Source organism: Triticum dicoccoides, chromosome 7A, assembly GCF_002162155.2.
Source record: "Triticum dicoccoides isolate Atlit2015 ecotype Zavitan chromosome 7A, WEW_v2.0, whole genome shotgun sequence".
Taxonomy (NCBI): Eukaryota; Viridiplantae; Streptophyta; class Magnoliopsida; order Poales; family Poaceae; genus Triticum; species Triticum dicoccoides.
The window spans coordinates 495,471,104-495,484,277 of NC_041392.1; positions in this window are offsets into that span (position 1 = coordinate 495,471,104).

A 13,174-nucleotide genomic window follows, 5' to 3' on the forward strand; every position below is an offset into this window, starting at 1 on the left:
GGGCGGTGGCGGCTGCGGCGGCGAGCGCGGGTGGCGGCGGCTGCAGGTGGCGGGGTTGGTGGTGGTGTTGGGGCTCGGGGCGGCGGCGTATATAAAGGGGGCGGGGGCGGCGACTTGGAGGAGGGGCAAGACGTGGTGGAGGCGGAGTCCAACTCGGACTCCGGTCCGAGTGGCGGCCGCGGCAGCTGGGCCGACATGGCTCGGCTGGGCCTTAGGCCTAGTCGGGCGTGATTTAGAAAAAAACAATTCCGCTGACAGAAATAAAATCCTAGAAAAATAAATAAAAAATCTAAAAATGCCAAAACAAATTTTCACCGTCTAAATAAAATATTTAGAACAAGATGAACATTTTCTTGGCCCTAAAATGCAATTTTGAAAACATGCATTTTTTCTAATGCAAATAAAATCTAAATAAAATCAAATAAAAATCAATTTAATGATTATAATATTTTTCCTCCAATATTTCATTTATTTTGGAGAAGTCATATTATCTCCTCTCTTTAATTTTTAATGTGAAATATTTTTCAGAGAGAAATAATTAAAATCAAATCCTCGTTTCATTATTTGATAAAAGAATCAAATATGAAAACCAGGAAATCCCCAACTCTCTCCGAGGGTCCTTGAGTTGCTTAGGATTTCGAGGATTACGGAACAGAAAAGCAATAAAACATGACATGCAATGATGATCTAATATATAACAATCCAAATTGAAAATTTGGTATGTTACACCTACCTTACTTGCGAAGACAATAACCGATGCTTGTAAATTGTAGTCCGGATCGCAGCCCTTCTCGACAGAGTTCATCTTCGGGGGATCTTCTTCCGGAGATGATGGAGAGCGAAACGCCTCCCCCGGACTCCCCAGCTCAAGAAGCGGGCGACCTTGAAGTGTCGTCGCGAAGGGTATCTCCGGATCCAATATTGCTAGAGGATAACCCTTTGGCTGCCCGGCATCCCCAGTATCCAGCTCCTGAGGAGAGCGACAGCAAGGGTCCGTACTATGTGCGGTCGGACGCGCTGAAGGATCTTCTGGAGAAAGCTGTCGTCTCGGAAGCGCATCGTATGCTAATGGGTACGGTAATTGAAAGGATTTCATCTGCCGAAAGCGGTTTGCACGAAGCTTTTATGAATCTGGTGAAAGGCTTCGAGGTACGTAAAATAATGTATGCCTTTTAATAGTACAGCATACGTTAGGTATGCCCATGCAGATAGTAGCCCCTAAGACTCTGGTTGTCATCGAGAACGGCGGCAAACAGAGGATCATAGTCCCAGGTAATAACCAGACCGCCTTTATGTGCATGTGGTTGAAGCTCCGGTGGCTAGCCGGACTAATGAGTTTGCCGAACTAAAGTGGCAGCTAGATGCGGCAGATGCTGACATCATGCTTGTCAACAAGCGGCTTGACGAGGCATAGGGTAGGTGATTTTTCTAGTGATTGTCACGTAATAAGAGCAGCATGATGCCAGTATCTTTAATATGTTGTGACTGTAGATGGAGCTGCCACCGTGGAGACCCTTCGGGCAGAGCTTGCCCGAGCCAAGGAGCAAGCAACGAGTAGCAATGCAGCCGCTTTAAAGGTGGCCGGAGAGTTAAGGGCCGAATAGGCCGCACATTGCGAGAGCAAGGAAAAAATAGCCAAGATGGCTGTAGAGTTAAAAGGTGCTGCTAACCGTTACCAGCTTCTTGAAGAAGAAAACCGAGCGAAGGCGACAGACCTGGAAAAGGCCCGGGTGGCTGCCAAGGAAGCCCGCTCCCAAATTAGAGCGACGAAGGAGGAGCTGCATCAAGCTGCAGATATTGTATCCGGGAAGCCCTTCTTGTTGCGGACTAAGTTCGGGGACCCGAAGTATGCACCTCTGGACCGGCTATGGAGTTCTGCGGACGCCTACGTGGATTTGGCTGCAAGTGCGGCTGATGCGGCCGAATACTTCAAGGATAGGAAAGATCATGAAGTGGAAAAACTATTTTGGTCACTGTTTCATGCTCCAGCCCGTCCGCTGCTGTTGAATGAGCAAATGGCCGAGTGGGCTGAGCTCCATAGGTTATCCGGACTTGCCATGAGGTGTGTTGTGGATCATCTGTGGCCGAGAGGGCCAAGGCCGAATAGCTACTTTAGCTTAGTGCAACAATTCCTTGGTGTTGTGCCACACATCGATGCTGTAAAGAGGTCGGCGTGCATAGAAGGCTCGCCGATGGCCCTTGCCAGTGTCAAAACATACTGGGCGGAGATGGATGCCACCACTGTTGCGGCACAGGGTTCGGCCATAGGCCGAGTGGCTGCCGAGCACTACTTTGAAGAAGTTCTTGAAGGCGCTTGTTCGATAGAGTCTCAGTGCTCGAAGAATATTATGTTTGAGTGACATGTATTCCCATTGTAAAAACAATGTTTTATTGAATTTATTAAGGCTGTATTTATACTTTTGCGTGAAAGTGCTATGATGCCTCATGTGCGGCCGTTTATGTATATATGTATATAACCTGAAAGATGGCAGTCGTCGGCTTCAGCCCCCACGCATATAATGCGGGGGTGTTCGCAGGAGACGCATGTTCACACTTGATCCAACGTCTTGGTCCATTAAGGAGGTGATAGCGCAGCGAACTAGGCAACCGGACTATAATGCTTTAACACTTTCACTTAGCCAGAGGAGTTTGACAGTGGGGCTAGTATATAGCCCCTGGTGGCTCCGCGCTCATCCGGATTCGGGGCGCGTACATGCCTGGCTGGGAAATGGCCCTTCGTTAAGGCGGAGGAATCCCGAAGATTACGCTAGGTCATCGAGTGGTTGACCAGTCTCACGCTATATCATGACAGTCAGTTTTCGGCTTTCTCTACTGAGGTGCTCGTCCGGATGAACCAGGGCACAATCGCAGTAGTTCTCCTGGTGCCGCCTTAGCCAATAGAGCGGAACGTAAGGCAGCAAAACACAGGAGCCGAGCAAACCAACATTTGACCAAAGACATGATTCGGAGCTGATGCATATAAGGCCAAACTCGCGACGCCGAACACTCCCTAAGGTATTCGGTCTTTATGATGTAAACTGGGCCTAAACAGTGCCCTTTGTAATAAGCCCCTGGTGTCCAGGTACGTGCAATATTCAGACATGGCCACATGCCAATAAGTCAGCATCCTTCTCAATTGTACTGAGAATCCAAGGGATGTGTATCAACAAGAGACAGTAAAAAGGTTTACGCAGGGTCTTAATCTAAAAAGAATCCTTGGAACGGGTCCCTGCTGCACGTCTGCGCCTGTGTCTCTGTTATGCTGTGTCCTGGACGGGTGTAGCACGATGGTCATCTGTAAAAGAGAGGAACTTAGTTGAAAAGTTGTCATGCAAAAAGGTAGGTTATACTAAATAAACTATATACAGTTCAAGATGAGTAAAGTTGAGCCTAATTGCCACTTGTTTGTGCGTGTTGAGCCCCTTGTATTGTAATAGGGATATAGCCATCAAACCTGTATCAAGTACATATAGCTGCGCCGGACTCGTCTAACCGCGTCCGTGGTCTTAATGACTTGGCAGATGCATTAGTTGGTGAGGTCGTTTAGTGTGCGGCTGCCAAGGCAGCCGCACGGTCTTCTGCGTGCAAGGAGCGCTCAATATTTCCATTTACTGTAATGATGCCACGTGGACCGGGCATCTTAAGCATGAGAGAAGTGTAATGCGGTATTGCGTTAAAGCGAGCGAAAGCTTCGCGTCCGAGTAGTGCTTGATAGCCACTTTGGAACAGAGCGATATGGAATGTTAAATTTTCGTTGCGGAAGTTATCAGGAAAGCCGAATATAACCTCTAGTAGCAGGGAGCCCGTGCAATGGGCCTCTGGGCCTGGCGTTACTCCTTTAAAGGTAGTATTGCTGCGGCTAATTTTTGTTGGGTCTATCCCCATTTTGCGGACTGTGTCCTGATATATCAGGTTTAGACTACTGCCGCCGTCCATCAGGACTCGTGTGAAGTGGTATCCATCAATTATTGGGTCTAATATCAAGGCAGCCCATCCTGCACGCCGGATACTTGCCGAGTAATCCCGATGGTTGAAGGTGATCGGTTGGGACGACCAGTGGCAGAACTCCGCGGTGATAGGCCCTGGGGCATGTGTCTCTAGGAGTGCCGCTTTGTTTCTCCCCTTTGTCATGTGTAACGCGTTTAGTGTTTTGACTTCTGGTGGGAATTTCTTCTGTTCCCCAGTGCTTTTCTTGTGAGGCTCGTCCTCGTCTTCGCTTGGTGTATCCTGCCCCTTATGTTCGGCGTTGAGCTTGCGGGACTGCTTGAAGACCCAACATTCTCTATGGGTATGATTTGCAGGTTTATCGGGGGTGCTATGGATCTGACATATTTGGTCCAGAATCTTGTTTAGGCTGGACAGTTCGTCTCTGTTGCCTTTGGAGGGCAGCTTTTGCTGACCTGCCCGAGAGCTTTTGAATCCGGCATTTACCGCCGTGCTCTTCGGGCTGTCTTCTTTATTTCGGTGCTTGTTTTTGCTGCGTCATGATTTCCCGTTTCTGTCCGTGACTTAAGATGTACTTGGGTCACTGGTGCTGCATCGGGCTAACCAGCTGTCCTCGCCCACGCAAAAGTGGGTCATGAGACTTGTTAATGCTGCCATTGTTCTCGGTTTTTCTTGGCCGAGGTGTCTGGCAAGCCATTCGTCTCGAACGATGTGCTTGAAAGCTGCTAAGGCTTCGGCGTCCGGACAGTCGACTATTTGGTTCTTTTTAGTGAGGAACCTGTTCCAAAGCTTTTGGGCTAACTCCCTGGGCTGTTGAGTTATATGACTTAAATCGTCTGCATCCGGTGGTCGGACATAGGTCCCTTGAAAATTTGCCCGAAAGGCGTCTTCGAGCTCTTCCCAGCTGCCAATGGAGTTTTCGGGGAGGCTTTTAAGCCAGTGCCGAGTTGGCCCTTTGAGCTTGAGGGGTAAGTACTTGATGGCGTGGAGATCGTCTCCTCGAGCCATATGGATATGGAGGATGTAGTCCTCAATCCAGACCCAGGGTCTGTCGTTCCGTTGTACGCCTCTATGTTTACGGGTTTGAATCCCTCTGGAAATTCGTGGTGCAGCACCTCATTGGTGAAACATAGGGGGTGTGCGGCACCCCTGTATTTGGGTGTATCATGGTGTTGGGATGTTTGTTGTGTTGTATTGCATGCTGGAGCGCGCTTGCGCGGCCCGTAGATGGATCTGGTTGCGCCGTCCTTTTGATGCGAGCCCTCACGCGGATCACGTACTGGCTTATGTGAGGCGTCGCTTGCCGCTCTATGTTGGCCACGAGGTCTTCTATCCGACCGGATGGCCGTTTTGTTTTTTGATTGCGGGGGATCTAAGGCCTCCTCATCGAATTCAGGTAGCAACTTTCGCTTCGGGTAGCTCTTGGTGTGGCGATTATCGTCGTACTTCGCTTCAGTGTTGAGTACTTCACTCCATCTGATTCTGAGTGTGTCTTGTGTAGCCCTGAGCCTTTGCTTCTGCTTTTTCAAACTCCTCGCGGTGGCAACAAGCCTTTTATGGGTATTCTGTTGCTTCGGGTGCCTGTCGGGTGTGATGTTATCCGGACTATTATCTTCGACGGAGTCGGGTTGTTCGGTTTGATTCTCCGTGTTGCCGTGGTCGGACGATGGTTCAATGCCGTGTTTGTCATCCGCTGGCTCGCCTTACTCTATCGCTGGGTTTATATGATCACTGCTTCTACCGAGGCGGGATTTGGAGCGGCGCTTACGCCGCCGCTTTGACTGCTTCTCGAGGGAACAACCCTTCGTTGCGTCCTTCCGTTCCTCGTCGTCGTTTTCTTTGGGTGTGTCCACCATGTATACATCATATGATGAAGTGGGCGTCCAGTGCCCTATGGGCAGTGGTTCCTGTTCGTCTCCTGCATCGTCGTCCATACCGTCGATGTCTTCGGAGTCAGAGTCGAGCATGTCGGTCAAATTGTCGATAGTGGCTACTAAGTGGGTGGTGGGTGGGCAGTGAATTTCTTCGTCATCCGCATCCCAATCCCGCCGAACATAGTTCGGCCCGGACTCTCCTGACAGGGAGAGAGACCTTAATGAGTTCAGTATGTCGCCGAAGGGCGAGTGCTGAAAGATATCTGCGGAGGTGAACTCCATGATCGTCGCCCAGTCGGATTCGATAGGCACGGGCGCAGGGAGTTCGGAGTCCGTGGCCGGGGAAGAATCCGGTAGTTCAGCGTCATGGCTCCCGTGAAGGGTAAGGTCGATATTCGGCTCGATCGCCGCTGAGAATACGGCCTCCGTGGCGGGGTCTATCCACCCGTCCATGGATGGCGCAATTGGCTCTGAATTGAGGGTCAGAGCGGTTGCCGGTGCGGTCTCCTGAACACTGTCCGATGGTAGAGCTAAATCATGCTCATCGTGACCGTGCGGCGCACTCAGCAGGGGCTCGAATCTATCGAAGATCAAGTCTCCATGGATGTCGGCCGTGTAGTTTAAGCTTCCAAACCTGACCTGGTGGCCAGGGGCGTAACTCTCGATCCGCTCCAGATGGCCAAGAGAGTTGGCCCGCAGTGCGAAGCCACCGAATACAAAGATCTGTCTGGGGAGAAAAGTCTCACCCTGGACTGCATCGCTATCGATGATCGAAGGAGCCATCAAGCTTAACGGTGACGACACAAAGGAACTCTCAATGAAAGCACCAATGTCGGTGTCAAAACCGGCGGATCTCAGGTAGGGGGTCCTGAACTGTGCGTCTAAGGCGGATGGTAACAGGAGGCAGGGGACACGATGTTTTACCCAGGTTCGGGCCCTCTTGATAGAGGTAAAACCCTACGTCCTGCTTGATTATTCTTGATAATATGAGTAGTACAAGAGTTGATCTACCACGAGATCGGAGAGGATAAACCCTAAAAGCTAGCCTATGGTATGATTGTATGTTGTCCTACGGACTAAAACCCTCCGGTTTACATAGACACCGGAGGAGGCTAGGGTTACAAAAGGTCGGTTACAAAGGAGGAGATATGCATATCCGTATTGCCTAGCTTGCCTTCCACGCCAAGTAGAGTCCCATCCGGGCACGGGACGAAGTCTTCAATCTCATATCTTCATAGTCCAACAGTCCGGACAAAGGATATAGTCCGGCTTTCCGGAGACCCCCTAATCCAGGACTCCCTCAATGGCGGTGCCGGAGAGGGTTCTTCTGTGAATCTGGGGGAGGGGGAGCTGGAAAAGGAGATTGGGTGGACTAATTGAGTGAAACATGGGCGGACGGTGGGGGGGTGTTGGCGGCCTAGGTTAAAAGGGTGAAAAATATCCCCGGTCGCCGCGCGCGGAAAGGCCTATGCAAACAGTTGCCTCTAAGCGCTCGTGTGCACAAACAGAATAATTTCGTTTGAAATGAAGATGTACTAATTTTGAAATGAATACGTCAGTTCATCATTTCGCCTCTAAATTTTTCGCACGTAAACCAATCACAATTTTACCACAGGTTTGATTTGCTAGCGCATTTCAGGTCTCATGTGCTATATGTAAGACATTTTTTTGGCATTTACTGTGCATGTTGGCATATAAATCAATTCCTAGCCGGACTGCATTTCCTGTCGAAAGGGATGAGGATTGTCGTTCGATCTGGGAGCATCCAATGGTGCAGACGTACGATCCATGGGGTTTGGGTTCTGGCCAATCAGAACGCACGACTCAGATCGCGCGCGCAACGAGGGGGGGCATCGGCCACGGTTTGGTTGGCACACGGCTTTCGTGTGTGAACCGTGTGCTATTTGAAAACATTTTTTTGACAGGCTATTTGAAAACATGTACATGTGTTGTCGAAAGGGATGAGGATCGCCGTTTGATCAAGGAGAATCCAACGGTGCGGACATACGATCCGTGGGGTTTGGGTTCTGGCCAATCAGAACGCACGACTCGGATCACGCGCGTGGCAGAGGGGTGGGGGTGCATCGACCACGGTTTAGTGGACACACAGCTTTCATGAGTGAACCATGTGCTCTTTGAAAACATTTACATTACCTAAGATCATATTTTTGTTTGAATGAAAACATGAGTTCATCGTTTCTCCTCCAATTTTTTCCACGGTAAGAAATCATGAGTATAGTGGAGTATCATATACTAGTATCATGAATATACAGTACATATCATACTAGCGTATGATACTACCTTTAATTAATTATAGCGCATAGTATAATACATATAGTATAGTATCATATATAGATCATATTTATTGCCATGCATGATACAAATTAGCATCGCATTTAACATGATACGGTATCTACCTACTATATGTTACTCTAACCCTCTTTATATATATTTAATTCTTTGCCACATCAGCATACTTGCTATTTCCAAGTGCATGACATCGTCGGCCACTATGGCTAGCCTTATTAGTGGGGAGTATCATATACTATATATATAGTATCATGCATATGATACTAATGTATGATACTACGTACGTACCTTCATAGTGCATATATAGTATCATAGAGTAGTACTAGCTCCGTTTGTAAACTAAAATAAGAGCCTTTAGATTACTAAATAGTGACCTAGACACTCTTATATTAGTTTACAGAGGGAGTATATATCGTAGATGATCGTATTTATGAATTGAGCCCTATAAGGCTGGTTGTAATGGGGAGTATTATATATATACTAGTAGTATCATGCATGCATATATATGATAGTGTAGCTAGGATACTACTTCCGTAATGCATAGTATCATACGTTAACATCTTAGGTTGCCTTACTAATTGTCATTCATCACACAAAGTAGTAGTACAACATTTAATATGACAAGGTATCATGATATGATACCACATCCTCTCTTGTGTGCCACATCATCCAGAAAGTCTAGTGGCATGCATGATACCGCTTATGATAATACCATTACAACCAGCCTAAACCGGAAAGGAGGGAGTATGAGACGAGCCACAATGGAGAGTAGTACACTAGTAACGTGCGCATATCCCTAGACTATATATGTTACTACCTTCATAGTGGGTAGTAACATAAGCACAGTGTCATGCAAAGCTTCATTTCTTAGGTTATAGACTCATATTGCATTGGGACATGTGATGCTATAGTAACTAGCTAAGTTACTGAAACTATCTCTCTCCTCATTAACTTATTGCCACATAAGCAAGTTTGCTGAGTTGGAGTCGGTGTTACTGCTGAAGTTACTCCCACTGTGGCTAGTCTGATACTAGTTAGTCATCTATGATATACTAGCTACCTCACTAAGAGCATGCATGGTTAATAATACAGCCAAGGGTCGGCTATAGGAAGTTTCCATGTCATATACAGCCAACCTCTTAGCGGGCATGTACAATAATAAGTTTTATATACGTACTAGTTTATCAATAGTTGGCCCACCTTACATCCTCACAAAGTGTCTTGGGTCTCGTGTTGCAGCTGGCTCTACTAACCAAGAGACTGCTTCTCTTCTCTTTCCTCCAACTAATAAGCACATATATATTATTCTATTCCTTACAGCCAGACTACCCACACTGGGAGTAACATAGGTAGTAGCATCACACATATCTAGATAAAATAGATGATGTGGCAAGCAATAAATGAAGAAATGGAGGAAAGTGGATATGTGTGATGTTACTACCTATGTTACTCCCACTGTGGGTATAGTCTTACCATAGTATGAGACTACCCACAATGGGAGTAACATAGGTAGTAACATCACACATATCTAGATAAATTAAGTAGATGATGTGGCAAGCAATAAATGAAGAAAGAGAGGAAAGTAGTAACATAGCTAGTTACTAGTAGTATGAGTAACATCACATTTACATATCAAGGCAAGATCTGTCCATAGCCTAATAAATGAAGTGTTGCATGTTACCACACATATATGTTACTCCCCACTATAGAGGTAGTAACATAGACTAGTAACACATGGGCATGTTACTAGTCTATGTTACTACCCATTGTGGCTAGTCTGAGTAACATCACACATCTCAAGGCAAGATGAGTCTATAGCCTAATAAATGAAGTGTTGCATGTTACTACACATATGTTACTCCCCACTATAGAGGTAGTAACATAGACTAGTAACATTCTATGTTACTACCCATTGTTGCTAGTCTTATGTCACTCTATTGTGTTACTTGCTCTAATGCATAGTATCATAGAGTAGCTAGTATCACATGTAGTACTTTATTTATATTTTCATGCATGACACATAGTAGCATAACATTTATTATGATACGATTTCATGATATGATACTTAACCCTCTCTTTCTTCATTTAATTAATTCTATGACAACTCATCAAAATTGCCTAGTTGGCATGCATGATACTAGCTATGACACCCCCTTACTATCAGCCTAGCAAAGGTGTACAGACCATTTGTGCGTCCCTTTGTGAGTTTTCATCCGTTTGTTCGAGAAGCGGGGAGAAGTTTCAAACATTTCGGCCGCAAGGTGCGGCCAGTAGCATATGCCTAGTTGATAGTTTAATTACAGAAAATTCAGATGGAGTTCGAACATAATCAAAATCGATGTGTGCCTGTGGCGTGCTCTCACGACCCCATGGAAAAAAATTAGTAAAGTTTGGCACAAGTTTTGATGACCGCTCCTTCCAAACCGGAGCATCTCACATGAAGGATCATAGTTTTCCAAAAGGAGACATGTCAATTCAAACTCCTGTGGTCGGTGATTTCATCGTTTGGCCTCATAAAAATTTCCATGGTACGCAATCACCATTATACCACGGATTTAATTTTCTGGCGCATTTCATGTATTGTTAGCTATATTTAAGACATTTTTTGAGATTAATGTGCATTTTGTGCATAAAAATAAAATTACAACCGGAACTGCATGTGTTGTCGAAAGGGATGAGGATCGCCATTTGGTCTGGGAGCAACCAACGGTGCAGACGTACGATCCATGGGGTTTGGGTTCTGGCCAATCAGGAAGCACGACTCAGATCGAGGGCGGGGTGGCAGGGTTTGGTCGGCACATGGCTTTCATCAACGAACCGTGTGCTATTCGCAAACCAGATTGCATATTTTTGTTCACACATACTATAGTAAGATCGATTGAGTGTGCTACCTCTATGATATAATAATAATAATAATAATAATAATAATAATAATAATAACAAAAAACAGTTCATATTCATTGCCTGAGCTGACAGCATATCAAGGTCAACATATTAACGGTTCTTACATCAACAGAAAACCGGGCATAACTCACAAATTCAGTACATGCGACAATTCTAAATTGAACGAATTAAGTTGTAGGGTAGGCATAAAGACTAGTATTACGGCTTAATTCCCATGTACATGGGGGAACTAGGATCATTAAGTTGACCCCGAATGAACTTGGGTTTTTTGATGATTTTACACTTCTCTGTTGCAGTGGTGCGCGATCCCTTGGCTAGCAACTCATCAAATTCATCGTACTCGTCCTGATCGGTAACATTGTCGGCACCTGGTACCCTTCTCTTCCCATGCATCGCTAAATGGATGTTCTTATGCAAGGGGTCTTCCACAAAGAAAATCTGGTTAGCATCACTGGCAAGAATGAATGGGTCCACGTGATATGCCATCGTTGTCCTGTTAACACAGGTCTTCCTATACTCATCAATCCTTACCTGACTAAGAGGGATCCATGCGCACCTGAATAATGCCACCTTAACTTTCACATAGTCAAGCTCCCAAATCTCTTTGATGGTTCCATAGTATACCCTTTTATCAGCTTCATTTAGAGTCATTCATTCTATTAGAATAGAGTTGTTCTGATACGAGGTCTTCTTATCACGTTCCTCAGTGTAGAACGTGTATCCATTTATGTCATATTCTTGGTACGTCAATGATGTCTACTACACAACCTTCTTCTTGTAGACGTTGCTGGGCCTCCAAGTGCAAAGGTTTGTTGGACAGTAGCAAATTACCCTCAAGTGGATGACCTAAGGTTTATCAATCTGTGGGAGGCGTAGGATGAAGATGGTCTCTCTCAAGCAACCCTGCAACCAAATAACAAAGAGTCTCTTGTGTCGCCAACACACCCAATACAATATAAATTGTATAGGTGCACTAGTTCGGCGAAGAGATGGTGATACAAGTGCAATATGGATAGTAGATAATGGTTTTTGTAATCTGAAAATATAAAAACAGCAAGGTAACTAATGATAAAAGTGAGCACAAATAGTATTGCAATGTGTTGAAACAAGGCCTAGGGTTCATACTTTCACTAGTGCAAGTTCTCTCAACAATAATAACATAGTTGGATCATATAACTATCCCTCAACATGCAACAAAGAGTCACTCCAAAGTCACTACTAGCGGAGAACAAACGAAGAGATTATTGTAGGGTACAAAACCACCTCAAAGTTATTCTTTCCGATCAATCTGTTGGGCTATTCCTATAAGTGTCACAAACAACCCTAGAGTTCGTAGTAAAATAACACCTTAAGACGCAAATCAACCAAAACCCTAATGTCACCTAGATACTCCAATGTCACCTCAAGTATCCGTGGGTATGATTATACAATATGCATCACACAATCTCAGATTCATCTATTCAACCAACACAAAGAACTTCAAAGAGTGCCCCAAAGTTTCTACCAGAGAATCAAGACAAAAACGGGTGCCAGCCCCTATGCATAAGTTCACGGAAATCGCAAGTTGATCACCAAAACATACATCAAGTGGATCACATGATATCCCATTGTCAACACAGATAAGCACATGCAAGACATACATCAAGTGTTCTCAAATCCTTAAAGACTCAATCCGATAAGATAACTTCAAAGGGAAAACTCAATTCATCACAAGAGAGTAGAGGGGGAGAAACATCATAAGATCCAAATATAATAGCAAAGCTCGTGATACATCAAGATCGTTCCGACTCAAGAACACAAGAGAGAGAGAGAGAGATCAAACACATAGATACTGGTGCATACCCTTAGCCCCGAGGGAGAACTACTCCCTCCTCGTCATGGAGAGCGCCGGGATGATGAAGATGGCCACCGGAGAGGGATTCCTCCCTCCGACAGGGTGCCAGAATGGGTCTAGATTGGTGTTCAGTGGCTATGTAGGCTTCTGGCGGCGGAACTCCCGATCTAGGTTATTTTCTGGAGGTTTCTATATTTATAGGAATTTTTGGCGTAGGTCTCACGTCAAGAAGGTGCCCAAGTCATCCACGAGGTAGGCCCACGCACCTGGGGTTTGGCCCGCCCCCACCCTCGTGGATGGCTTGGGA